Genomic DNA, 26317 nt, shown 5'->3' on the forward strand with positions numbered 1-26317 from the left:
GGATTGGTGCAAATATTAAAAGCATTGACAAGAATCACAATTACTTTTGCACTAACCTAATATAGTTAACCATTCCATGTGACTTGAGCATCACACAGCATGGTGCTTACATTTTAAAAGGGAGAGTTCCAAGAACAAGCATTCTAAGAGAATTGTGTAGAGGCTGTGAGGCATCTTATGGCATAGTCATAGAATTCCCAGAATATGACTTCTCCTGCATTCTATAGTTCAAGCAGTCACTAGAATTCCAGTTTAGATTCAAGAGGAGAACAATTAGACTCCAACAGTGTCAAACTGCTGAGATGCAAAAGTGAGATGGTGCCATCTTTAGAAAATACGATTGGTCACAGATTGTATATTAGAAGTTGATAAGCATAAATGGGTGGTGGGAGGACAAATTAGGAATGATAAAAAGAAAGAATCTCAGGAGATGTAATTTTAAATAGGAAGGTCAGGGTAGAGCTCATTGAAAATGCAAAATATTAATGACAATCTCGTAGTAAAGTGCTACTCAGTACATTGCCTCAACACCTTGGAAGAAAATAAATTGAAGTCACATTTTCATTTTCGATCTTTGGCAGCTATGTATAGATATTAGTTCATCACGAAAACACCACAGATTAGTATCTTGAAATCAGTGTGGCTGTAGTGAAGTCAGTGAAAAGAGTAAAATAACATAATGATGTCAGAGTCATAATTGGTGTTCTATTCAGTTAGAGTCCTTCAGGTATTACATGACCTTGAATTTTTTTTTCTTTGAGTTAGCTGTGTTATGAACACAATTGACATCATTCTAACTTGCCTTATGTTTAAATTGGAATATAGCTGCTCTTGACAATGATCAGTGATCAAAAGTGGACAAAATAGAACTAGGAAAACCACTTAAGAAGCAATTGGAATAAAACAGTAGATAAGGATGGCATTTACGAAGGTGATATAAAGAGAAGTGATGAGAGGTAGTAATATTATGAACGTATTTTGACAGAATGACCATCAGGCTTTTCTAGGGCAGGAAAATTATTCTGGGAGTGAGTAGTTAAAGGAATTTTGATTGACACTAAGAGGTCAAAGAAGTGAGAAGCACTGAAAGACACAGAGTAGGTAGGTGTAAATCTCTAGAGACAGGGGTGATACCTAAACCTGTCTGCTTAGTATCATTTTTTAACTTTGTATTAACGGTGATACCATTTGGATATGTGATTCTAGGTCTAATTTAACGAAACTACTTAACTGTCTAACTAAAAATACTGTGGAGTTGCCTGTGTTTCAAAAGTGATTAAAATCTCTGCATTAGTTTCACACATTTCCTACAATTTCACACTATATAACCTCTTCGATGATGTGATTACATAGCAAGTGAAGTCCCATAGAAAATGAGTTTGAAGTTCTGATTAACTTTCCCAACAGATATTATTTAATGCAATTAACAACGACTTCACTAACCCACTCCTGCTTTATTACACGTTAAGTATAATTATTTTCAAAACTCAGAGGAATCAAAACATACATAATTGCCAGTAAATTTGGTCAACAATTAGAATGAAATGTAAAGGTGCTTAACATGTCAGCAATGTATACACTCTGAAAACACAAATATTTTCCTAAAGAAAAATTAAAAAGTTGGAAGAGGCATTCATAAAAGAAAAGCATTTCCAGGTTGCTGTAGATTTGCTTGGTTAGGTGGCTTGTAGTTATATAGCTGTTTCATTATCACCTTCGAGAGGAGTTACAGGATGCAATGTAAGAAATGAAGAAATGTAGTCAGAGAAGATGAGGTGACAAATCTCTTTTCTGTCCCATCCACTACTTATGCCATAATAAACTACAAATATGCTAGGTTTGGGTACATTTGATTACCATTTTACTTCATTGTTTTCATTTACCTTTAAATGGACATTTAATTCATTTCTATGTTGAGATATTATAATCAACATATTAATGCATAAATATATTATTATGGATATAGACTATGATTTCTACAGAGTGCTGGCTGAACCAAGTTGTATATCACTGTAGATTTTGGATACTGAGCAATTTTCCTCCAAAAAAATAAAAAATAAAGTAAGTCTCAACGGCAGTTTTTCTAACAATGTAGGAAAATTATCCTCTTTTTATAGCACAGCCAACTTAAATATTGCAAGTTTTCAGATTTCTATCTTATTTTAAATTGTATTTATTTTTAAATTTTAACCTATTTGGCTTGAGAATTTATTCACAAATATATGGATTATTTGAAACTTTGATTGAAGGTTTTAGCTTTTAACCATTTTTTATTTAGATTTATTTTCAATTATATTTTAATAGCTATTGATATTAATATATATGTACTAGAATATTTGAGGATAAATTATCTTAAAAAAGGAAGAAGGCCAGCATGACAGGAACAGAGAGGGGGGGGAGAGTGAGAGTGAGAGAGAGAGAGAGAGAGAGAGAGAGAGAGAGAGAGAGAGAGACAAGAAACTGAAAGATGGATCATTTAAAGTTGTGCCCTTATTTGCCACAAGATAAAAGTGAGGCTATTGAAATAAATTAAACATAGAAGAAAAATAATCAGATTTACAAGATTTTTCTGGGTTACTCTGTGAATAATAGACTAGAGGAGCTAGTCATGTATATGCACAGTCAATCATCTATAACAGTAGTCTGGGAGATAGAAGTTGGTAGCTTAAACTAGCTTACAGAGATGGTAATGAAGGTGATTAAATGGATTTCAGGGATGCTTAGAAAGCAGATTACCAGGTTATGCTGTTCTATTGTAAAATAAATGTGAGACCTAGAGGTGTTTCTCCACTTTTAAATTGTGGACCTGGATGCATGATAGTGACTTTTCAAATATAATTCAGAAGGAACTAGTGTGACCATAATTGAGACTTGGAAAAAGATAAGCATTATTAAATTTAAAAAAATTTCCTGTAATTCACGCTTTAAATTTATGTCCTATGTGTTATTTCAGGTGGGGTCACTCTCAGTTTTTTGTTGTTGTTGTTTGTTTTTTACAGTTAGTAGTTTATCATAATCCTCAGGGGATACTTTCCAATACCCCCAGTGGATGCCAGAAACCATAGCTAGCAGCAAATCCTATGTATGCTATGTGTTTTCATATACAACCATATCTATGATAAAGTTTAACTTATAATTAGGTGCAGTAAGAAATTAACAATAATATTAAATAATAAAATAAAATTATAAAAATATACTGTAGCAAAAGTTATGTGAATGCAGTCTCTTTCTCTCTGCTCTCAAAATATCTTCTTGTACTGTGCTGTAATTAACTGAAATCATGGGAAGTCAAATTGCAGATTGGGGGGAATACTGTAGTCTTTTCATTTCAAATTTTATAAATTTTCCTTATTAATCTCATCTGCCATTTTACTTAGGTTTATGATTTTGTAACTGGCTGTATTCATCATTACATAATGCAAGGATTCTAATTTGGAAGTGACAGTTTCATCTTATCCAACTATGTTCCCATTTTGAATTAGGCAAGAAATGTGGAAGTTCAGAGTTTTTTCTAACTAATAATCTTATTCCTTCTTAGTACCCGGCTTCTTTTGAAAATGCTTCTTGTAGAAAATCAGTTGATGTCCTGGGAAATTGGTATTAATTAATAATTTGTGGTGTCAAGTGGCAAACACAGTGATGGGCCTGACAGCCAAAAATATGCAGTCATTAAACCTGAGACAAAGGGAAGTTCTCCTCACAGTAACAAAACTCGAGACTCTTTGTTTCCAAGCTTTCACAAAAACAGAGTTTTGAATACAGCTATAAAACAAATGGTTTATATATACAGACTGTCTCAACTTTAGATACCTTAAAATAAAAAAAGTTATACGACTTAGCCTAAACTTTGTGCTACTCTGTTCAGATTTATCTTTGATTTCTCTGTAACAAAAATCATTATGTAGAAATTGACCCCGGTTGGCTAATGCCACCACATAATTCCATACTATTTAAAACCCCATTGGGCTATCTGGGCCAAAAGTATAAAAACAAGTATTAGGATTATAATACAAAAATCTATAGATCAATATCTTGCTTTTGGGCTAGGCTTTTTTGTATTAGTAAGCTTATGTCTGTCTTCAAGGCAGTCTATGATAACATCTACAATCAATTTTGGCTCAATTTTATATCATTATGGATTTTTTTTCTGGGGAAAAAGATCTTTAGGAATTTAGTACAGGAAGGAGGAAAAGAAGAAAAACTTGAACAGGATTTGAGTTTAAACATTTTAACTACCGAAGTAATTTTGGACTCTTCTGCTCCCAAATCAGTTTATTTCATGTTTTACAATAATCCTGAAAGATAAGGAATCTTACACATTATCCTTCAGAAATATGAAACACTACTAAAATTCTAAAATTTTAACAACCAAAAGTAGCTACAGTCGATTTTTTAGCATCTATATTGAGATTGTATTGACATACAAAAATCTATAAAGACTTATTGTATACCGTTTGATGTGTTTGAAGACAAGTCTATACCCATGAAATCACCATCATAAGCAATGCCAGAAATTTATCCATCATCTCCAAAAGTTTCCTTCTTCCCCCTTTGGTTTTATGTTGTTGTATTGTTTCTTTCTTTTATGTAAGATCTCTCTTAGCAAATTTTTGTGTATACAATGCTATATTTTTGGTCGTAGGCCCTATCTTGTACAGTAGCTCTACAGAACTTATTTATCTTGCATGCCTGAACGTTTACACCCTTTTACCAACACCTCCTCATTACAACCTCCTCCCAGACCCTGGCAGCAAAGTTCTACTTTCTGTTTCATGAGTTTGACTGTTTTAAATTCCACATACAAAACTATCCTAGAACTTAAAGTATAATAAAAAATGAAAAAAAAAAAGAATTCAAAGGAGAGAAGGAGGAAAGAAACATCTTTAAAAAAATGATCAAAAAGTTTGCAAATCTAATAAAAAAACTATGAACTCACAGAAAAAAATTCCACATAATATTTGTCTTTCTGTGTCTAACTTATTCCATTTAGCAAAATATTCTCCAAGCCTATTCATATTGTTACAAATGTCAGGATTTTCTTCTTTTTAAATACTGAATAATACAGTATTGTGTATGTATACCACATTTCCTTTATTCCTTTATGATGGGCATTTAGGTTGTTTCCATATCTTGGCTATTGTGAATGATTACATCTAATGTTTAGGTGTAGTTCTATAGACAATCAAATGAGCATATTTTACTTGCACTAAATATTGTAATCAATGTTGTATAACTTACATTTTACATCTTCATATTATATTTACATGTAAATAATTTCAATTCATTAACAGTATTGGCAATTTTGTCATTTCATGTAAATAAAGGTCTTAAGACTACTTTGATTTCTGAAATACTGTATTATTTAACATACTGTAATTATGAAGTGTTAATATAGTCAATAGGCACTGTCGTATTTGGACACACATATGCCTCAAATAATTAGACCTTAATCAGCAAAATTCTAAACAGAATTTTTAAAATAAAATTCTGAAACATAAACAAGTTATGTTAATTAATCTGTGTGTTCCTGAGCATTAAAATAAGACATAAATTATATAAGATTATTTATAAAAATTTTATCTTATTTCTCTCTCCAACAGTTTCTTTCTTTCTCTCTCTCTCTCAGCTAAAAACTAATGTTTTGAAGCAGTTGCAAATTTGTTTCTCATTGCTCAAGACAGGTCTAGATACATCATATTTTGGGACTCAATTGTGCAGGCAAATGGACATTATCCATTTCATAAAACTTCCCTTTCAATGAATTATGAGTTATGTGTACAGTTTACTTGGTAAAGATTTTAGCAAGAAGTAAGTGTGTTACCCGGTGGTATGCTATTTAGTTTGTAAAAGGAAGAAAAATAATTCTCTGATTTGAACAGTACACGCCTTGTTGTTCATATGAGACTATTACACTTACTTTTCAGTATGATTTCAGGGTATATTTTGTTCCAAGATATTGTATTTGATTCAGTCAGTTTTATTACTGAGAAAATAATGAAAATTGAAGTAAACTATAAGCTGGAGAATGTTGAATCATTTTCCTTTAGAGAGAACAAAAGTACCCATTCATATGTACTTTGCATTCATAAAAAAGATAAAATAAGAAAACATGGATTTTTATCAAGTCTTTAATATTTTTATTATTTTTACACATAAGTTTTTAAAAATTTTGTTTTAAATTTTACAGTAACTAAAAATGAAAACAAACATCAAGAAATGAAGTATTCAAATAAAAATTATGCTTCAATCTCACCATTAGTGAAAATATGATTTAATCATACATTTGACATAAATGATTCTATTTGGTTAAAATCAAACTTTTGAATAAAAAATGATCCATATCATATGTGTCCTGTCCACACAAGGCTTATATTTGTTGCCATTGTTAATATTTAAAAGTTAAGGTAAATTGATTGTTATTGATCTTAAATTTTATTTTAATAATCTTTTAAAAAATATTTTGAAAATATATACACTTTCCTAAGACAATTATACTTTTGGTTATCTGTTGTTTTTAATAAGTAAACATTAAATTTGTGGAATATTGATTTGAAAATTTTTATCAGTTCCAGACTCAAAATCGAACTATTAAATATAATTTTGTTGAGAATGTGCAGCCATGCATGGGTTTAGATTGTATTAGTTTACAAGTTCAATCTTCAGCTCTGATAAAGGCATGATGTCAACATCCAAATTACCTTGACCTTCTAGCTGCTAGGACACTACTAGCTCCACTTTCCTGCAAGCAATCACATTCATAAAGCTAACTGGCTCATGTTAGTGTCGCCAACAATTAAGTTAGATTGCCGCATGAAATTTTAATTGATTCAGATGTGGCATCTAATCAAGAAAATAATGAAAATGCTAAGATACCCTGTGTCAGCAGCTTTTGTTGTTAGGTGTGCTAAAATACTCTGTTCTTGAGTTAAATACATTATAATAATAATGTCAGTACAACAAAGGAATGTGGAAATACCTATTGAAGACAGTGTATACAGTATTTCCACCATAATATATAAATCCAGTTGGAGTTTATAATGTAACTGTCTATAAAATAGACAGTCCCTTCAAAGTTTAAAGTAAGTGAAAGCAAAAGCCTTTGTACTGTTGTTGAAACATACTTCAAAATGGAATTTTCGACTCTTGACAAGGTCATTCAATTAAAGGAAACCAAATGCATTTTGCAAAACCAGTAAATACACATTAATAATAAATATTTAGATACTAATTTTTGGAATTAACATTTATAAGTGGGCATTTCTGTTTCAAAAAATACATATACAAATAACAGCTTCTTAAATTTTTTTTTAATATTTTGGGAATTCACTCTACTGACTTCTTGCTATCAACCAAGAAATACGATGAAATTTAACAGTACTAAGCACTAATTGAAGAACATTAAAGATAGCATGCCTTACTAATAAGGTCCCTAGTGATGCTGAACTGTATCTATGACACTAAAGTTAAGTTTACTGTATTCTATCACAACCTAAGGTGTTTAAATGATCCCTTGGATATAAAGTGTAACATTTTGAGGGGAGAGAAAATAAATTCTAACAAATGCATGATGCCAGTTTGAATAGCATGACACTGTCAAAAAAATAGTGTTTTATTTGCTTGTTTGTTTTATTGAGATAGCCAAGTGTGTTAGTATGGCATTACAAAACACCAGAGATTAATTTAACCATATAAATCGAAATATGATTAAGAATAGCTATTGAAGGACCCAATGAGAATTGGCCAAATGTTGCTCATTTTTGAAATATATTTTTAATTACAAAACAGTCAAAAATAAATTGCCTACCTTCATTTGTAGTAATTAGTAAGAATATAGTGAATTGGAATATCAAGACAACTTCTCTAGAGGTAAAAAAATTGACTGAAGAAAATGGTCATTAGAATAAGTTGTGAATATGCTCAATGTATTAATCAAAAATGAAAAATACACAAAATTGCATTGGGTTTCTCAAATTTCTAAGGCATATACCTCTAGTCTATTTTAAATCAAAAAAGTTAAAAATTTACACTACAAAATGAAGTATAATAAAAAGCCTATTTGTAATTAGGCTTTTAATTCTGAAATCAACATTAAGAAAAATAAATTTTTGACTGCTGAAACAAACTTTCAACCTTTTATCTAATATGTTGCAACTAAGTAATAACAGCAATAATACTTGTTTAAAAAGAGACGTCAGAATAGGAACGTAAAACCTGGAAGAGACTTGTGTCTTCTAAAAGTCATCCACCTTTCTGGACTTGAGTAGTTAAATAAGTTTAACTTTTAGATGGCAAGTAGTTATAGAAATCATATGTGGTAAATGGAATAATGGTTTCCCAAATATATCCATGTCCTAATCCCTGGAGCCTGTGAGTATATTACCTCCTATGTTAAAAAGAACTTGTTGAAGTATAGGCTGAATTATATTAGGCTGAATTATATTCCTCCTAAATTTATATGCTGCATCCCTACACCCAGTACTTCAGAATGTGTTTATATTTAGAAACATGACCTTTAGAGATGTTATGAAATTAGAATGTGGCTATCAGAATGGGGCCTAATCCAATCTGTTTTCCTTATAAAAAGAGGAAATTTAACAGGAGAGAAGACAGCAGAGATGCATGCATGTAGCAAAGACCATGCGAGGATGGAACAAGAAGATGACACCTGCAAGCCAAGAAGAGAAGCCTCAGGAAAATTCAAATTTGCCAACACCTTGCTCTTTGCCTTTTTGCCTCCAGAACTTAAGAGAGTAACTTTTTGTTGTTTAAGCCACCTATTCTGTGGTAGTTTGTTATGGCAGCCCGAGCAAACTGATATGGGAACTTTGTAGTTAGATTAAGCTAAAGATGCTGATACAGGAAGATTATGCTGGACTGTCCCAGTGGAACCAATGGAATCATGGGAGTTCTTTTAAGAGGAAAGAAGGAGATTCAGGGAGGAGGGTGAGAATCAGAAAGATAAAGGAAACATATTTGATGCACAAAGTAATGCACTTAAAATGCAGGAAAGTGCCATGGGCCATGGGATGCAGGTTTTCTGTAAAAGCTGAAAATGTCAGTGATGGATTCTTCTGTAGTATCTCTAGGAGGAACACAACTCTCTTGATGCCTTGATTTTAACCTGCAGTTTATACTTCATACTTCTGACCTTCAGAACTGTAAGATGATACATATGTGTTGTTTTAAGACACAAATTTTGTGGTAATTTGTTACAGTAGCAATAGGAAGCTAATACATAACAGTAAGTTAGTCTCCGAAATCCAGGAGAAAAATATTTCAACAAAATACCAATGAAAATAATTACTTTCAGATTAGAGAATAAATTTCTTTAATTGAACTAATAAAAAGTCAGGCACTATTTATAGTGTTCTATATTTTTTCATAAGGAATGTATCGGATAATATACTGTACTCAGTATTCATGAGCAGTTATATCATATTACTCATGAGTTTATGGAGCTTCCTAGACGTTACCTGAATGTAGTACCAATAAATTTTGTCAGCATTTTAACATTTTTATAACATCATGTTGAAATCAAGAGAGATATAAAAAAGTTACAAAAAAGGTCATGGTAATCATTTCTAGAAAAAAGACAGTAAGAATTTGTAACTTATATATGGCACATCTTGCTTTAAAAAATTTTCCAGCTTAGAAAGAATATTGAATATTAAGGAATTTTGGGTCACCTTACAAGTTTTTTTTTTTTTTTTTTTTTTTTTCTGACACTTGAAAAGATTATCCTAGATCCTGTGTCTGGTATGTCGTAGGCTTTCAAATAATGAGTAATTTAGTTAACTAACATTTTTGATGGTAATATTAAAATTGAATATAACCTACTTTAACTTGCTGAAATTCAATACTTACTAAGAAATGTTATCATAGTATCAGGCATATTTGCTGGGAAGAAAATAAAATAAAAAGTCTCTGCATATGCTATGTTCCTTGATCATTAAATATTTCATTTTAAAATAATAAACATTGTTAAGTTATAACTCAATTCAATAGAGTCTACTGAGTATTTGCCACAGTCCAGGGCCTGGGTAAACAATGGGAGGCAGCAATAATCAAAACAATCAAGAAGTTAACAGATGAAGGGATAAACAATGAAAGTATCAGTTACAAAAATATAGTCACAGTATTATTTTTATGGTATATATACATTCAAGTAGAGAAAGGAGACATCTTCAATTGTAGGCTCAAGAAAGACAATACAATTTTATTAAAAGAACATCCAATTTGTGCTGTGTCTTAATGGCTGAATAGAATAGAAAAGAGGAACAGAGAGGTTCCCATGATCAATACTAGAAAATATAAGATAATCTGACTAAAGATATGTTAGTATCAGTGCACTGTTTATAAGGATCAAAATCTATACTGGGAAAATTAATATAAAGCTGCAAACAAAATAGTTTATAATTAGAATTTTATTCTGAATGAAACATGGGTAAATAATGCACAATTTATGGCAAAAAAGAGGTCTCAAAAATGTCTTAGGCAAAGTTTATACCCTCCTTATATAGCTCTCTTTGGACTGTGAGCCCACGCTAAAGTTGTATTTGTCAGGATTCAATTACCATGTTTTCAATTATCTTACTTAACTAAGAATTATTTTATGGATTTTGCATGATCTATCTTGGTGAATATACCATGTATATTTGAAAATAATGCATTTTGTGCAGTGTGTGTAGTATTCCATAAGTACAAATTAGATTTAGAGGATTAATAATTCTCAGATCTACAGTTTTGCTAAATTTGTAAACTATGTTCTCTCAATTGCTGAATGATGAGTACTAATATTGATAATAATATAGATTCATGTGATAATCTACATCAGCAGTCCCCAACCTTTTTGGCACCAGGAACAGTTTCATGGAAGACAATTTTTCCACGGACCAGGTGGGGGAATGGTTTCAGGATGATTCGGGTGCATTACATTTATTGTGCACTTTTACTTTTATTATTATTACATTGCAATATATAAGGAAATAATTATACAACTCACCATAATATAGAATCAGTAGAAGTCCTGCACTTGTTTTCATGCAATCAGATGGTACCATCTGGGGGTAACAGGGGACAGTGACAGATCATCAGGCATTAGGTTCTCATAAGGAGCATGCAACCTATATCCCTAGCATGAGCAGTTCACAATTAATGCTGCTACTGATCTGAACGGAAGTGGAGCTCAGGCGGTAATGCAAGTGATGGGGAGAAGCAGTAGATACAGATGAAGTTTCGTTCACTTACTCACTGCTCACTTCTTGCTTTGCGGCCAGGTTCCTAGCAGGCCATGGACCAATCGGTCCGTGGCCCGGGGGTTGGGGACACCTGATATAGATTATTCATATCTCATTAATAATATTGATACAGATTAAAAGACCTAAGAATAGAGTGGTGGAAAGAGATATAAATGTACTGGTTTCCTGTTACTTCATATTGTACATGGTGGAAACTGACTTTTTCAACTAGGGAACCTGATTGTGTTTGGTTGCAGCTGCTATTGCTTCCAGGGTAAGTACTATCTTAACATCTGTTATCATATATTTATGTCTCCACAGTTGTACTTCATATACATTATGTATTAGTATGTACTAATCTGTGTCTACTTCTTTTAAGTCAATATTTTATTTGTTTATTCTTAATGTTCTATGTTTTTCCTTTGGAATATTACTTTTGATGGATATTGAATAGTTTTCAATTTTTGTATATTTTAAATAGCATTGCTATGAACATTGTGGCATATGTTTAGGTGAAATGTATTTTTTCATGTCTACTCTATATATTATTGGAGTGAAATTGTTGGGCCATAGAGCAGGCTCATGTCCGCCTTCAATTGATGATACCAAACAATTTTTCAAAGAGGTTGTATCAATTTACTTTCTCTACACAAGTATAAAAGTTCTGGCTGTTCTTTACTAACACATGGGATATTCCATTTTTTTTATTGTTGCCATTGATGCTCTTTCATGAAGACTTATTTTGGATTTTCAATGCCTAAGGAATATGAGCATATTTTCACAGGTATTTGGTCAATTATACTTCCTCTTTGCAAATATCAAAGTCCTTTTCTTATTAATTGTTTGAAGATTCTAAGCTATAATTTGTATAAAAGTACCTTGTTGTATGTATTATGAGAATATCTGTTTAAATTTTGAATTGTATTTTTACTGTTTTAATGCTTTCATTTGATAAATAATCAATTGTTGCACAGCTTATGCTTATCATTTTCACCTGTTTTGTTTACAGAATCTTTGCCTGATCCAGTGTTAGTAATATGTTCTCCTATGTTATTCTTCAAAGCTTTATTGTTTTATTAGTAATATTTATGAAATTCGATGGGAATTTTTTTTTGTATGGGTGAAAAATCAGCAAGATTGTATCATAAAGAATTACTAAAAATTAAGTGCTTTTGGTCTATTTAAACAATTTCATTTATTTACTTTTCTTTGTACAATTGTTTAAAGTTTTGGTATAAAAACTTGGTGTCATTAAAGTAGTTAGAACATGACACGTTTTACTCTGTCTTTAATAAAATAAAAAGACACATGATATGTATTCATCGAAAATTGTAAAATGTTTTCAAGAGTCTCTCTTTACCCTGGCAAATTTGGAGAGATTTGCGGTAGTTCTTTAGTGGTTCAGTGACGGTTTAACTTATGATAACATTTCTTCTATGCTATGAAATACATGTGATGGGAATTAAATAGTATGTTGCTGTAACTTCTTTATTCTTAAAAGTATTTTTAAATCCTGACATAGAGGGTTATTACATTTCATGCTTAGAAGTACTCTATTGTTCCATTTCCACCAAGTCTATTCTTAAAGGTGTATCCCTGAAGTTCTCTCATATTTATTTGCAAGAAAATATACATAACAATTTTCATAAATTTATTGATAACATTAAAAACCTGGGAACAATTAAAGAGAATGAAATGATAAAATTTGATATATCCACACAAGGTGAAACTACTTAATCTACCCAAATCTTAAACAAATTATATTTAGTGAAAAAAAAGTATTAATGTATTTTTGGTGAATATGGGTAAGCCATAGAAAAGGAACACAGAATTGAGGGGAGGGCTTCCCTGAGGAATAGGATGAAGCAATCCGCAGGAAGCTCACAGAGTGGAGTTGGGAATATTATCTCATGTTTGTCATTAAATTCATGTGTGTTCTTTTTTTTTTATTTTGCTTGCCTGATGTGTCATAAATACTTGCTGGATATATCAAATATAATACAGAGTCTACATTTTTAAAATAACAATTCCAAGATTGTAGGTAGATATCCAATTAATGGATACTCAGATTGTTTTATTGCTTTGTACCAAGGTGATTCTGAGCAATAATTTAATAATTTTAAAACCTTGTGTATATAAATCTTTGTATCCATATAGAGCAAAACATGTTAATTTGAATTTTTGCTTAAAAACATTCAAATACCTTACTAAATGACGTTACATATTTTTTAGTATTATCAGCATTGTGTGAAAGTGACCATTTAGGTGCATATGCTCTAAGAGTAGGTAATTTCAGTCTTTTTAATTTTTGCTAAAGCCTCATGTTATCTACCTATTCTAACATCTTTTTAGAATTATTTTTGTCATTCGGACTTCTGAAAATCATTTTTGGCCCCTAATTTCTGTTTTTATTACATATTTGTTAGTAGTTATGGCATGGTTATAGTAGCCTCATGAAATGAATGTGTAATAATTTTGCAGATTTTCTATACTTAGAAACATTTAAATAAACACATTTACTGGTTTATTATATATGTATATATGCATATGTTAAAATGTGTAGAAAACTATTTAATATCATTTACTTTTTCTTTTTAGAAACACCAATTCTATATTTATGGAATTGTCTGTGGTTCATATCTAATATTTTCTTCAGGACTGTTTTTTATTAGATTTTACTTTTGTCTGCTCTGTGGATGTATTTCCCATAATTGTAGTTTGTTAATTTATCCGCTCATTTATTTATGTATTTTAGAGCTCTATCAGTTTACTTTTCAAATATTGTGTCTTCTTGAAATCTACTCTTTCTTTTCTAGGATCAGTGTTTCCATTTATTGAGAAGCATTTGTGAAATGTTATTTCTATACCTCTTAGTTTAATTTTATTGCCATCTAAAAGACAGGAAATAATTCAAAAGCTCAGAATTCAGAATGTTTTATGAAAAAGTATTCTAAGTTATTGAAAATAATTGGAAAAAGAACAATAATAGTCTTTTTCTTTTCTTTTTTTTTTTTTTGGTCTTAAAATATTTTGTGCTTACCACTGCTGACTTTGATCAGCAGCTGCAGGTGATGTCTGTGATTATTCCGAACTTCTTACTTCTCCAAGCACTTTTATAAGTTTAAAGTATGAATTGTAGAATTTAAATATATAATATCTAGCTAGCTTAATTTTAATCTTAGCCTGTTACATTCGTATTTTAGTGTGGTAATGTGGAAATAGTACAACAGGGATAGGACTACAGTATTCCGCTTCCTGTGGCCCTTTCAGTTCCTTCTAGAATATATCATTTTGTGTAGAAATAAATAATTTTTTGAGACTTTTAGCAATGTTCACTTACATTTCAAAACATTATCGGTCTTTTATAAGTCACCGTTGTTCATTCTCCCTGATTTAAGAACCAATAATAGATACTCTTCATTTATTGTCACCATTTTTTGTGGTGATTTTAACCTTTCATGAATGGTATCATTATTTTGTCTCCTTCACACTACTTTTGTTGTTTTCTGTGTGTTATAGAATCAAGAAGAGTGAAGCATGCCTTTATTCCACAATCTTTAACTGCGGTTGTTAGCCCACAGATTTTGAACTTCATCTTTATTGTTGTTGTTATCCTGACAACCTTTTGAGTATTATAACCCCATGATTTTTACTTTTCTATTCTGCTTAGCATTCTTAAAATCTCAGTTTTCCCCCAATTTTATTACCAATATGTATGGATGCTTGTACTGTAACCACAAAACAAGTTCTTGTGATTCTAGTTTTCACAATTCAAATTTTAGTCTTAGTTCAATAAAACTTCCTTGGTAATTATATGTAAGCAAATCAAGTCTCTACCAGTAAGAAGAAAGGTCTTTTTTAACAATTTATTTTCTTTTTACAGATTCAGGGGGTATACATGAAGGTTTGTTACATGAATATGTTGCATAATGGTGATGTCTGAACTGCTGGTGTACTCATCATCCGAATAGTTAACATCGTGCTCAATAGATAATTTTCAGTCCTAGCCCCCGTCAGAATCTCCCCGTTTTTGGAGTCCCCAATAACTCAGAAACAAAAAAAATCAAATACTACATGCTTTCACTTATAACTGGTAGATAAACAATGGGTAAACATGGACATACAGAGAAGGAAGGTCATAAATGGATTTTTGATAACCTAGAGAGGATGTCTACAATGCCTGTATAAGAAATATATATACAAGTGTGCGCACTGTCATTACTGTTATTCAAGATAGTGCTGGAAGCCCTAGCTAGAGCAATCATGCAAGAGAAAGAAATATAGGTCATCCAAATTGGAAAGGAAGCAGTCAAATTATCCTTGTTTGCAGATGATTGGATCTTATATTTGAAAACACCTAAAGAGTCCATCAAAATAAAAAGATTATAACTAATAAAAAATTCAGTAAAGTTGCAGAATACATAATCAACATTTAAGAGGCCTGTAAGGTTTCCACTGGAAAGTCTGCTGCCACACATATTAATTTATTTGTTTTTTTCTCTTGCTGCATTTAGGATCCTTTCTTTATCCTTGACCTTTGGGAATTTGATTATTAAATGCTTTGAAGTACTCTTCTTTAGGTTAAATCTGCTTGGTGTTCTATAAGATTCTTGTGCTCGGATGTTGATATCTTTCTCTAGGTTTGGAAAGTACTCTGTTACTGAATAAACTTTCTACCACTATCTCTCTCTCTACCTCCTCATTAAGGCCAATTACTCTTAGATTTGTCCTTTTGAGGACATTTTCTTGATTCTGTAGGCATGCTTCATTTTTTTTTTTATTATTTTTTCTTTTGTCTCCTGTGATTACATATTTTCAAATAGCCTGTCTTCCAGCTCACTAAATCAATACTGCTACTAAAAGACTCTGATCACCTCAGTATGTCAATTGCATTTTTCAGCTCCAGAATTTCTGCTTCATTCTTTTTAATTATTTCAATCACTTTGTTAAATTTATCTGAAAAAATTCTGAATATCTTCTTTATGCTATCTTGAATTTCGTTAAGTTTTGCAAAAAAATATTTTGAATTCTCTGTCTTAAGGGTAAAATATCTCTGTTTCTCTAGGGTTGGTCCCTGGCACCTTTTTTATTTCCTTTGGGTAAGGTCAGGTTTTCCCAGATGGTATTGAAGTTTGTAGATGTTCATCTGTGTCCGGGCACTGAAGAGTTATGTCTTTATTGCAGTCTTTGTAGTCTGGACTTATTTTTACACCTTTTTCATAGGAAGGATTTCTAGGTATTAAAAAGGACTTGGGTGTTGTGACCTAAGCCATATCTGCCTAGGGGGCACCTCAAGCCCCATAATGTAATGTTCTAGCAGTCTTCTAGAGGTACCACTTTGGTGGTCATGAATAAGGTCCAGAAGAATCTCAGTATTACAAGACAGAGACTCTTGTTCTCTTCCCTTGCTTTTCCCCAAACAAATGGAGTGTCTCTCTCTCTCTCTCTGTCTCCTTTGTCCTGAGTAGCCTGAAGCTAGGGGTGGGGTGACACAAGAACACCTGGCCACCACCCCTGGGACTGCACTGGGTAAGACTTAAACGTGCAGCACTGGATCTTGCCAAAAGCCCACTGTAACCACTAACTGGCTACCACCTATGTTTGCTCAAGGTCCTAGGGCTGTACAATCAGAACATGGTGAAGCCACACCGACTTGTAGTTTTGTCTTCCCAAAGTGCTCTGCATTGCCCCAGGCCTAGGTGAATCCAGAGATGCCATCCAGGAGACAAGGACTAGAGCCAAAATCCTTAAAAATTTACCTGGTGTCCTATTGTGCTGCTGCTGAGCTGGCACTCAAACCACAAGATGCAGTTCTTCCCACTCTTCTCTCTCCTTTCCACAGGCTGAGGAAGCTCACTGCATGTCTACCACCAGCACAGGCCTGTGGAGAGTACTGACAGGCTTCCGTCAATGTTCACTTAAGCCCTAAGGGCTCTTCAGTCAGCTTGTGGTAATGTTGCCAGGTCTGGAACTCAGTGTTCGGGGAAGGGTGCTCCCCTCTGGCCCATATCAGGTTCATAAACACTATCCAATTTCCAAAGCCTGGAGCTAGTTCCTAAGGTACAAGTTTTTGTTTTTGCTGAGCTAGTTCCTAAGGTATAAGAAAAAGATGGCTTTACTTTTCCTTTTGCATTTCTTAAGCAGATAGAGTTTCTCACCAGAGCCACCACAGCTTTGTATGTGCTGTGTCTCCCCTGAAGCTAGCAGGTTTCAGAGTCTCACCCGGGGCCCCTGACCTAGTACCTGGTTATCTCTCCTGGTTATTCAGGGCCCAAAGACTCTTTAGTAAGCAGGTAGTGGGTCCTGCCAGGAATGGGTTCATTCCCTTCTTGGTAATAGGCTCACTTCTGGCTCAGGGTGTGTATAGAAATGTTGTCTGTGAGCTAGGGCCTGGAATGGGGGCCTCATAACCTTTCCTGGTATCCTATTCTACTGTGGCTTAGCTGGTATCCAAGATGCAAGAAAAAGTCACCTTTGCTCTTCCCTGTCCTCTTCTCAAGCAGAAGGAAGGGGTCTCTTTTGAACCTGTGAGCTGTACAGCCTGGAGTTGGGGGAAATATGGCACAAACACTCCCTTAGCCGCTGTTGCTGGTATCTCAGCATGTGGTCTGCCCCGCACCGCAGTCCGCAGGCCGCTGGCTCTAAACCCAGCTCAGCACTGTGACTCATCTAGGAGTTGCAGTCCTTGTGCCTAGACTGTCTTTCAAGTTTATACACGGACTCATGTTGTGAGGTTTGCTGGAACCCAAGTGCCAACAACGAAGGTGGACACTTCCCCTCTGTGTCACTAGGGCTGTTTTAAATGTTCCTTCCCTAGGCGGGCATCAGCTAAGTATAGCCAGGTTCTGATATAACAAGGAAGCACTGAATTCAATGCAAAGTCTCACCATCCATGTGTTCTGCCTCCCACAGCCTACAGACTCTCTTCACCACGCAGCCACTGCCAGGGGATGGGGAAGAGGTAGTGTCAGCAGTTCAAGAGTATCTCTCTTGCTCTCTTCAGTGCATCATTCAGTAATATGAAGCTACAATCAGGTGCTCTCAATGCTCACCTAATTTTTGGTTCTTATGAAGTTTCCTTTTTTGTGTGTGTAGATAGATGTTAAGTTTGGTATTCCTGCAGGGAGGACAATTGATACAGCCTCTTATTCCGTCATCTTGCTCCACCCTACCTCAACTTGAAAATTCAGATTTGTGTGTTAACTTGACACTTTTTATAGCATTTAAAGCTAAAATTTGGCTCCAAACACAGTTTATCTATACAGCATAAATTTGGCTGTGGTGGGTTCTCATTTGTCTTGTAATCTCTTCTTTAACAAAAGGGTTATTTAGAACAGTGTTATTTTCCAGACATTTTCAGAGATCCCTAATTTCTTTCCATCAGTTTCTAATTTTGTTTCATTATAATCAGAGAAAATACTTTGAATATCTCAGTTCTCTTAAGTTGATTAAGACTTTCAACTTATTGTTCTCTGAACCTAAAGTGCATCTCTTATAGACAACATATAATTAGAGCCTGTTTTCTTTTTCTTTTAATCCATATTGAAAATCTTAGCATTTACTCAAAACTGTTTACATTAAATATAATTATTGATAGGTTATCAATTAGAGCTATTTGTTATTTACATGCTATGTTTTTCACAAAGCATGCTTTTTTCCTTTCTCTGTACCTCCGTTGCTGCCTTATTTTGTGTTACCTATTTTTGGTGTACATTTTAAGTTTCTTTTATTAACTATATGTTTTAATCATATTCTAAGTCATTTCTCCGGATTTTTTTTTTTTTTTTTTTTTTAGATGGAGTTTCACTCTTGTTGCCCAAGCTGGAGTACAATGGCGCGATCTTGGCTCACTGCAACCTACGACTCCTGAGTTCAAAGGATTCTTTTGCCTCAGACTCCCGAGTAGCTGAGATTGCAGGCGCCTGCCAACACACCTGGCTAATTTTTTTGTATTTTTAGTAGAGACAGGGCTTCACCATATTGGCCAGGCTGTTCTCAAACTCCTGACCTCACTCAGGTGATCCGCCCACCTTGGCCTCCCAAAGTGCTGGGATTACAGGCATGAGCCACTGTGCTTGGCCATTTCTCAGGATATTAATGCACCTCTTAACTTTTTAAAAAGTCTAATTCAGATTGATAATAATAATTACAATAGTACATATAAATGTTCCTCTATACACTTTTTTTTATCTCCCTCCTTTGTGCTATTTTGGACATACAAATTTATACCTTGTAAGTCCATTAGACTGTCTTGTAACCAACTGTGTAAAACATCAGTTACAGTTATATTTACCTATGTAATTAACCTTGTCGGTGCTCTCTATTTACTCCTCTCTTTCATCCTGAAGGAATTCCTATAGTATTTCTTAAAAAGCACTCCTTCTGGGACAAATTTTCTTTGTTTTAGTTTATGTGAGAATGTCTTTATTTCCCCTTCATTGAAAAAATTAAAGAAAGGCTGGACTGGGTGGCTCACGCCTGTAATTCCAGCACTTTGGGAGGCTGAGATTAGAGGAGAACCAGAGGTCAGGAGTTTGAGACCAGCCTGGTCAAAATGGTGAAACCATGTCTCTACTAAAAATACAAAATTAACTGGGCATGGTGGTGGATGCCTATAGTCCCAGCTACTCGAGAAGCTAAGGCAGGACAATCGCTTGAACCTGGGAGGTGGAAGTTGCGATGAGCTGAGATCATACCACTGTGCTCCAGCCTAGGCAACAAAGTGAGACTGTCAAAATAAATAAATAAATACATACATACATAAAATAAATAAATTAAAAATCCTTTAACACAGAGTCCTTCATACTACTAACATTTTACTCTAGTGTTGTAAATTTGTAACAATTGATGAGCCTATATTGATACAATGTTATTTGCTGAAGTATATTCTTCTGTTTTCAAAAATGGGCCTATATTGATACAATGTTATTTGCTGAAGTATACTCTTCTGTTTTGAAATATGGATAATGTTAAATATACACCATCAAAATATACCGAATAGTTTCATCACCCTAGAACTCCCCTGTGCTTCTTTATCCTCTGTGCACTTCTCCCTTTGCCACCAAACCTCTGACAATGACTGATCATTTTATTGTCACTACAGTGTCTTTTCCAGAGCTTTAAATGATTGAAGTAAAATGTAGCCTTTCAAACTGGCTTCTTTCATTTAGCAATAGTCATTTAAGTTTCCTCTATGTCTTGTTGTGGCTTCATAGGTTTTATTGCTATGTAATATCTCCTTGTGTGGAAGTACTCCAGTTACGGAAACTGTAAATAGCTGCTATAAACATTCATGTGCAGGTTTTGCTTTGATATCAGTGTTAATCTCATTTGAGTAAATACCTAGGAGTGTGATTGCTGGATCATAGGATAAGGCTGTGTTTAGCCTTTTAAGAAATTTCCAAACTATATTCCAGAGTGGCTGTACCATTTTGCATTTGTACCAGCAATGAATGACAGCTCCTATTCTACATTCTTGCCAGCAGTTGGTATTATTCCCTTTCATTTTGAAGGGTAGTTTTGCTAGACATAGAATTCTTGATTTCTTAGCCTTTTTCTTCCCCACATTTTTAGTATGTCATCTCACTGTCTTCTGACTCCAGTGATTTCTGATAAGAAGTCAGACATTTATCTTGCTAAGGATCACTTACAAATGATAACATTGTTTTACTATTGCCCCTTGTTCTGGGACTTCAATTATCCATACTTAGGTATGTTTCATGATTTCCTACAAGTCTCTGAGATTTTGCTTATGTTTCTTCCTTTTCTGTGGCTCCTCAAAGTGGATAATCTTTACTTACTGGTTCTTATCTTTGACAGCTAAAATAAGTTGGTAATCTCCTGGAGTTAATCTTATTTACAGTTATTTTAATTTTGCCCTTCAGAATTTCTATTTGGTTTTTAAAAATATTTTCTATCTATCGTCGGTTGGTAAAACAGAGTTTGTTTTAATTATTTTGCATAGTTTTCTTTAGTTTTATGAACATGTCAATCAAGGTGATTAAAATATTTATCTCTAAATCTATCATCTGATCTCCAGGGACTTTTTTTCTGTGTATGAAAAACAATTTTCAATATTTGCATATTACATTATCTTTTCTTAAAAAGTGGACTTTTAGATAAATAATAGAATAATTATGGTATCACATCTCTTTCCCCATAACAGTTTATTGTTTTAGCTGTGATTGTAATTGCTGTTGTTTTCATTTTTCATGGTTTTTTGGTCACTTTCTAGACTAATTCCATAGATTCCACATTATCTGCAATCTGCAGCCACTGAGTTCTGTGCCACCAATTTTCTCTTATTTAAGTGTATCTTTTCATTTAAAACTGGCTTCCTAATGATGTTTATTAGATCAGTATAATTTAATGTTCAGCCAAATGTCTTTCAGTAAGACATTTTTCTTAAAATCTTTCAGACTGTAAGTCCTCCACCTTTAGCCAAGGGATCAATTCTATTGGAATATGTACACTTTCAAAAAACAGGGAGTTAAGTCAGCCTCAAATTTCACTTCCTACTTGTGCAAGGCCTCCAGTGCACCTGGAGGTGAGTAACTGGGGCCTTCCTTTTTCTTAGGTCTTTCCTGTGTGTGCACACAGCCATGTACATACAAGTCAACTTTCAGATCCCCAGGAATTTGTCAGAGTTTTCAAAGTTCCCCATGGTAACGTGGTTCTCCAGATCTTCCTTTTAACTCTTTGGTCAGGCTCTTATTTGCCCCAGCTGAACTAGCAGACTGTTAAAGTTTTTAGTAAAACTTGAGGATAGCATTCCCATCCCCCACCCCAGAGCTAAATTCCAAATCGTTAAATACAAGAACACCTTTGAATGGTGATTTTCTAGGGAATTTCTAGCTTGATCAAAGTACTATATATATGCACTCTAGTGACGGTACTTATAATGGAGACTCAAAATAGGTAAATCCTCAGTGTTGGTTGTAAGTTTGTTAAATTTTGATGACTACCATATCAATGAGGTGGGGAGGGAGGAGAAATGGGAATAACCCCACATTAAAAACCACTGTCTCTGCTGGTCAGCAGTTTTTTTTTTTTTTTTTTTTTTTTTTTTTTAATGTTCTTGAAGAGATACTTTGCAATTTGTGCGTCTGGTTAATTTCCAGAGTTCTAAATTGTTGATGTATACTGTACTTTCATTGATCTGGGGGAAAGTAGGTGAAGCCAAATTCTTACTTCTCCCATTCGAAGGCTGTCTCCTTTGTGCTGTTTTTCGAATGCCTATTTGGTTAGGGCAATTATAAATTAAGAACATGGAAAAAAAGTTAAAGATTTTAGATAGCAGATAGAAGAATGCAAATCTGCATCAGAGTTTTAAAAAGTACTGCACAGAAGAAGAAGACTCCTAATCAGAAAGTAGTTCATAAAAATATTCTCTTATCAAGGCACAGCAATAGAGAAAAAGACAAATTACATACATTTTAACAAATCACAGACTTTTAAATGTGACATTATAATACAATCTGACATCTCTGGGTACTAAAGAGACAGACAAAAGCATGAAAAATAGATTTAAAAGATGACTGTTGGGCATGAATTATATAAGATGAGACATGGATAAATCTTGCTTAAGTCATGCACACACAGTGTGTGTCACACAAGTGTCACTCAGTGATGAGATTTGTTCTCAGAAATGCGTCATTAGGCAATTTCTTCATTGCGCAAACATCATAGAGTGTACTTACACAGACTTACACGATGTAGCCTACTACATGTCTAGGTTGCATGGCACAGCCTGTTGTTCCTAGGCTACAAACCTGTACAGCATTTTGTTTTACTGAACACTGTAGGCAATTGTAGCACATGGTAAGCATTTGTGTACCTAGATATATCTATGCATAGAAAAGGTACAGGAAAAATACAGTATAAAAGATAAAAAAATTTGCAGGACAGATAAAAAATTTTATAGGACATTTACCATGTATGAATCTTGTAGGACTGGAAGTTGTTCTGGGTTAGTCTGTGAGTGAGTGGTGAGTGAATGAATATAAAGGACCAGGATATTGTTTTACAGTACTGTAGACTTTATAAATGCTTTCATCTTAGGCTACATAGATTTATTTTTAAAATTTATTTTTTCAATAATAAATTAATCTGTTCAGGTGCGGTGGCTCAAGCCTGTAGTCCCAGCACTCTGGGAGGCAGATGCCAGGTGGATCACTTGAGGTCAGGAGTTCGAAGTCAACCTGGCCAACATGGTGAAACCCTGTCTCCACTAAAAATACAAAAATTAGACAGGTGTGGTGGCAGGTGCTTTTAATCCTAGATACTAGGGAGGCTGAGGCAGGAGAATCTCTTGAACTTGGGAGGTGGAGACAGTGAACTGAGATCACACCACTGCACTCTAGCCTGGGCAATAGAGCGAGACTCCGTCTCAAAAAAAAAAAAAAAAATTCTTAGCTTACTTGTAACATTTTTACTTCATTAACTTTTAATTTTTTAACTTTTTTGTTATGTAATAACATAATGTAAAGTTGTACAAAACTATATTGCCCTCTTTAAATTCTTATTCTATAAGTGGTTATTTTGAATTAAATTTTTTTTTCTGTTTTTACTTTTTGAACTGTTGTGTTGAAAGCTAACAAAAACACACCTAAGCCTAAACTTACACAGGTTCAGCATTATCACTATCACTGTCTTCCACCTCAACATCTTGTCCCACTGGAAGGTCTTCAGGTGCAAAAATGTGCATGGAGCTGTCATCCCCTATGATAACCATGCCTTATGCTGGATACCTCCTGAAGGACCTGCATGAGGCTGTTTTATGGTAACTTTTTTTTATAAGTAGTCGTTAGTACACTCTAAAATAATAAAAAGGATAGTACTGTATATATCTAAACCAGTAATGTAGTTGTTTATGATTGTTATCAATCATTATGTACTGTATGTGAGTGTATGTGCTGTACTTTTATACAACAGGTAGTGCAATAGTTTTCTAGGTTTCTATACACCAACATCACCCAAACAAAGTGAGTAATGTGCTATGACAGCTGCACCTTCCCAAGGCAATAGGAATTTTTTTACTCCATTATAACCTTATGGAACCACCGTTGTATATGTGGTCTGCTGTTAACTGGACATTGTTATGCTACATACAACTTGTGTGTGTGTGTGTGTGTGTGTGTATGTGATCTGTGTACACTACATTCCCTTCGTCTAATTGTAAATCTAGGTTTATGTGGTTTTCAAATTAGACAAGTTTTTTGTTCTCTAAGGACTCAATTATCCCCAAGATCCTGGTGATATTTTCAGTTTTCATGGTAAGAATTCATTGCACAATGTGGATACACAATATTATTGAACTAAAACCTACAGAGATATACTCAAAAATATGAGAGGATGGAAAATTTTAAAAGTCTACCATCTTCTAGTCATTCTAACTTAGACAATAAAAGGTATTTCTGAAATTTATAAAATTGAAGAGAACATTGTATGCTGTTTTATTAACAAAGATTACCTAAAATTAAATAAATTGATAATATATGCTGCCATTAAATATAATGAAATAGTGATCATTTTACAGATAGCTCTTCTTTTTTTAAGGAGTTATCAGTTCTCTCCTATATTTCATATAGAAAAATTAAACACATTGCCTTACAAAATGTGATAATTCTGAAAAACTGCTCCTTGAGCTTCACTTTCATAAATTAGGAACAACTGTATCTCATTTTAAATAGGACACCATTGTACAATTTGGAAATCCATTATAGAAAACAAATTTCTATATTTATTCTATTTTCCTCAACTGTGATAGAGTACATGAGTAAAAATGCATATGAAATTCATTCAGCCTGTGAGTAACACCTTTGAAAGATGTTGAAGTATTTGAAATATTTACAGTTACCTAGGGCATAATTTACCTTTTAACATAATAAACATTTTGCCAAATATATTCATGTTTCTAGTATAGCAGTTCAATTTTATTTCAAAATAGCTAATCTTTACTTTCAGTTTAAGTCCTGGCTTTCATTTCAAATTAGAATTTAAGTGGATAATACTGCATCATCATAATTTTATCTTAATGCAATAACATGCTAGTAATTGGTGTTACATTACTGAAATTATAAAATATTTTTCTGTAACTATTAATACTAACCCCATTTCTGTAAAAGAGAAGACCTAAATGTTAAATTCATCAAGATAGACAGAAGAGTAATGGAAAGGACATTTCTCATCAATGAATTTTGAATGGCAGAATTACTAGTGAACACCTCAAACACTGAATGGTTCTACTTAAAAGATTTTATTTTTAACTTGAAGAACATAATGAAATCATCACTTGAAAAATATACTAATTCACTCTTCCGTGTTTGGACCATGATACTGTCAGGACTGTTTTCAGCACTAACTTCAGCAGCTGGCTGTGAAGCTAAAGGTCAAATAAAACCCCTTAGAAATGTGTGTCCTATAACACTTGATTTTTACATACATATGAGGATTCCACACACCTAGTAAGTCTAGCTTCTGTTTCCCTTAGGACAGAATAGGAGGAAGAGTTTAACTCTGGATATTGATGTTAAGTATTCTTGCACTGAGGTTGACGTTGCTAATGAGAAAAGCCCAAGAATTCATTATAAGTTCTGCCGTTAACGACCTGTGTAATTTTAGGGAGGTTACTTAAAAAATACGTGCCTCAATTCCCTTATTTGTAAGAAGGAAGATTGAAAATAACATTTATCTCATAAAACTCATGAGGATATAGTAAGTATGTACATAATCATTCAGAAAAGTGACTAGTATATGATAACTAAGTTAGCATTATCTATAATGCCTTTGCTCTACCTTGCAATGTGTGGCAGAGTTTAGATGTACAGTTTATTACTAATGAGGATACAATATGAGTAATAAATTAATATAAAGACACACGCAATCTTGTTTGTTACCACCAAATTCCATTGAGTTCCAACAGACACAGTGTAGAATTAGTTAACTAAAGAGAGTCCATTTTCTGGCTTTAGTTTCCATTTGTTCTCCTTTAAGTGTCTCTTCTATTATTATCCCTCTCTAGTCTCTAAGCAAATACAAATTTCCTATTTCATTATGCACTAGGAGTGCATATGCAAGGA

General features: G+C 33.4%; 1 long non-coding RNA gene across 1 annotated transcript in view; it reads left to right on the plus strand.

Moving 5' to 3' along the window:
• Nucleotides 1-269: 269 nt before the first annotated feature.
• LOC117063713 overlaps nt 270-26317 on the plus strand; it is a 153128-nt gene continuing 127080 nt past the window's right edge. The window contains exons 1-2 of the long non-coding RNA XR_004429045.1: nt 270-310; nt 986-1097. This is a non-coding gene — a long non-coding RNA (uncharacterized LOC117063713). The remainder of the gene's footprint in view (nt 311-985; nt 1098-26317) is intronic.

Source organism: Trachypithecus francoisi, unplaced genomic scaffold (assembly GCF_009764315.1).
Source record: "Trachypithecus francoisi isolate TF-2019V2 unplaced genomic scaffold, Tfra_2.0 Lachesis_group18, whole genome shotgun sequence".
NCBI classification, from domain to species: Eukaryota; Metazoa; Chordata; class Mammalia; order Primates; family Cercopithecidae; genus Trachypithecus; species Trachypithecus francoisi.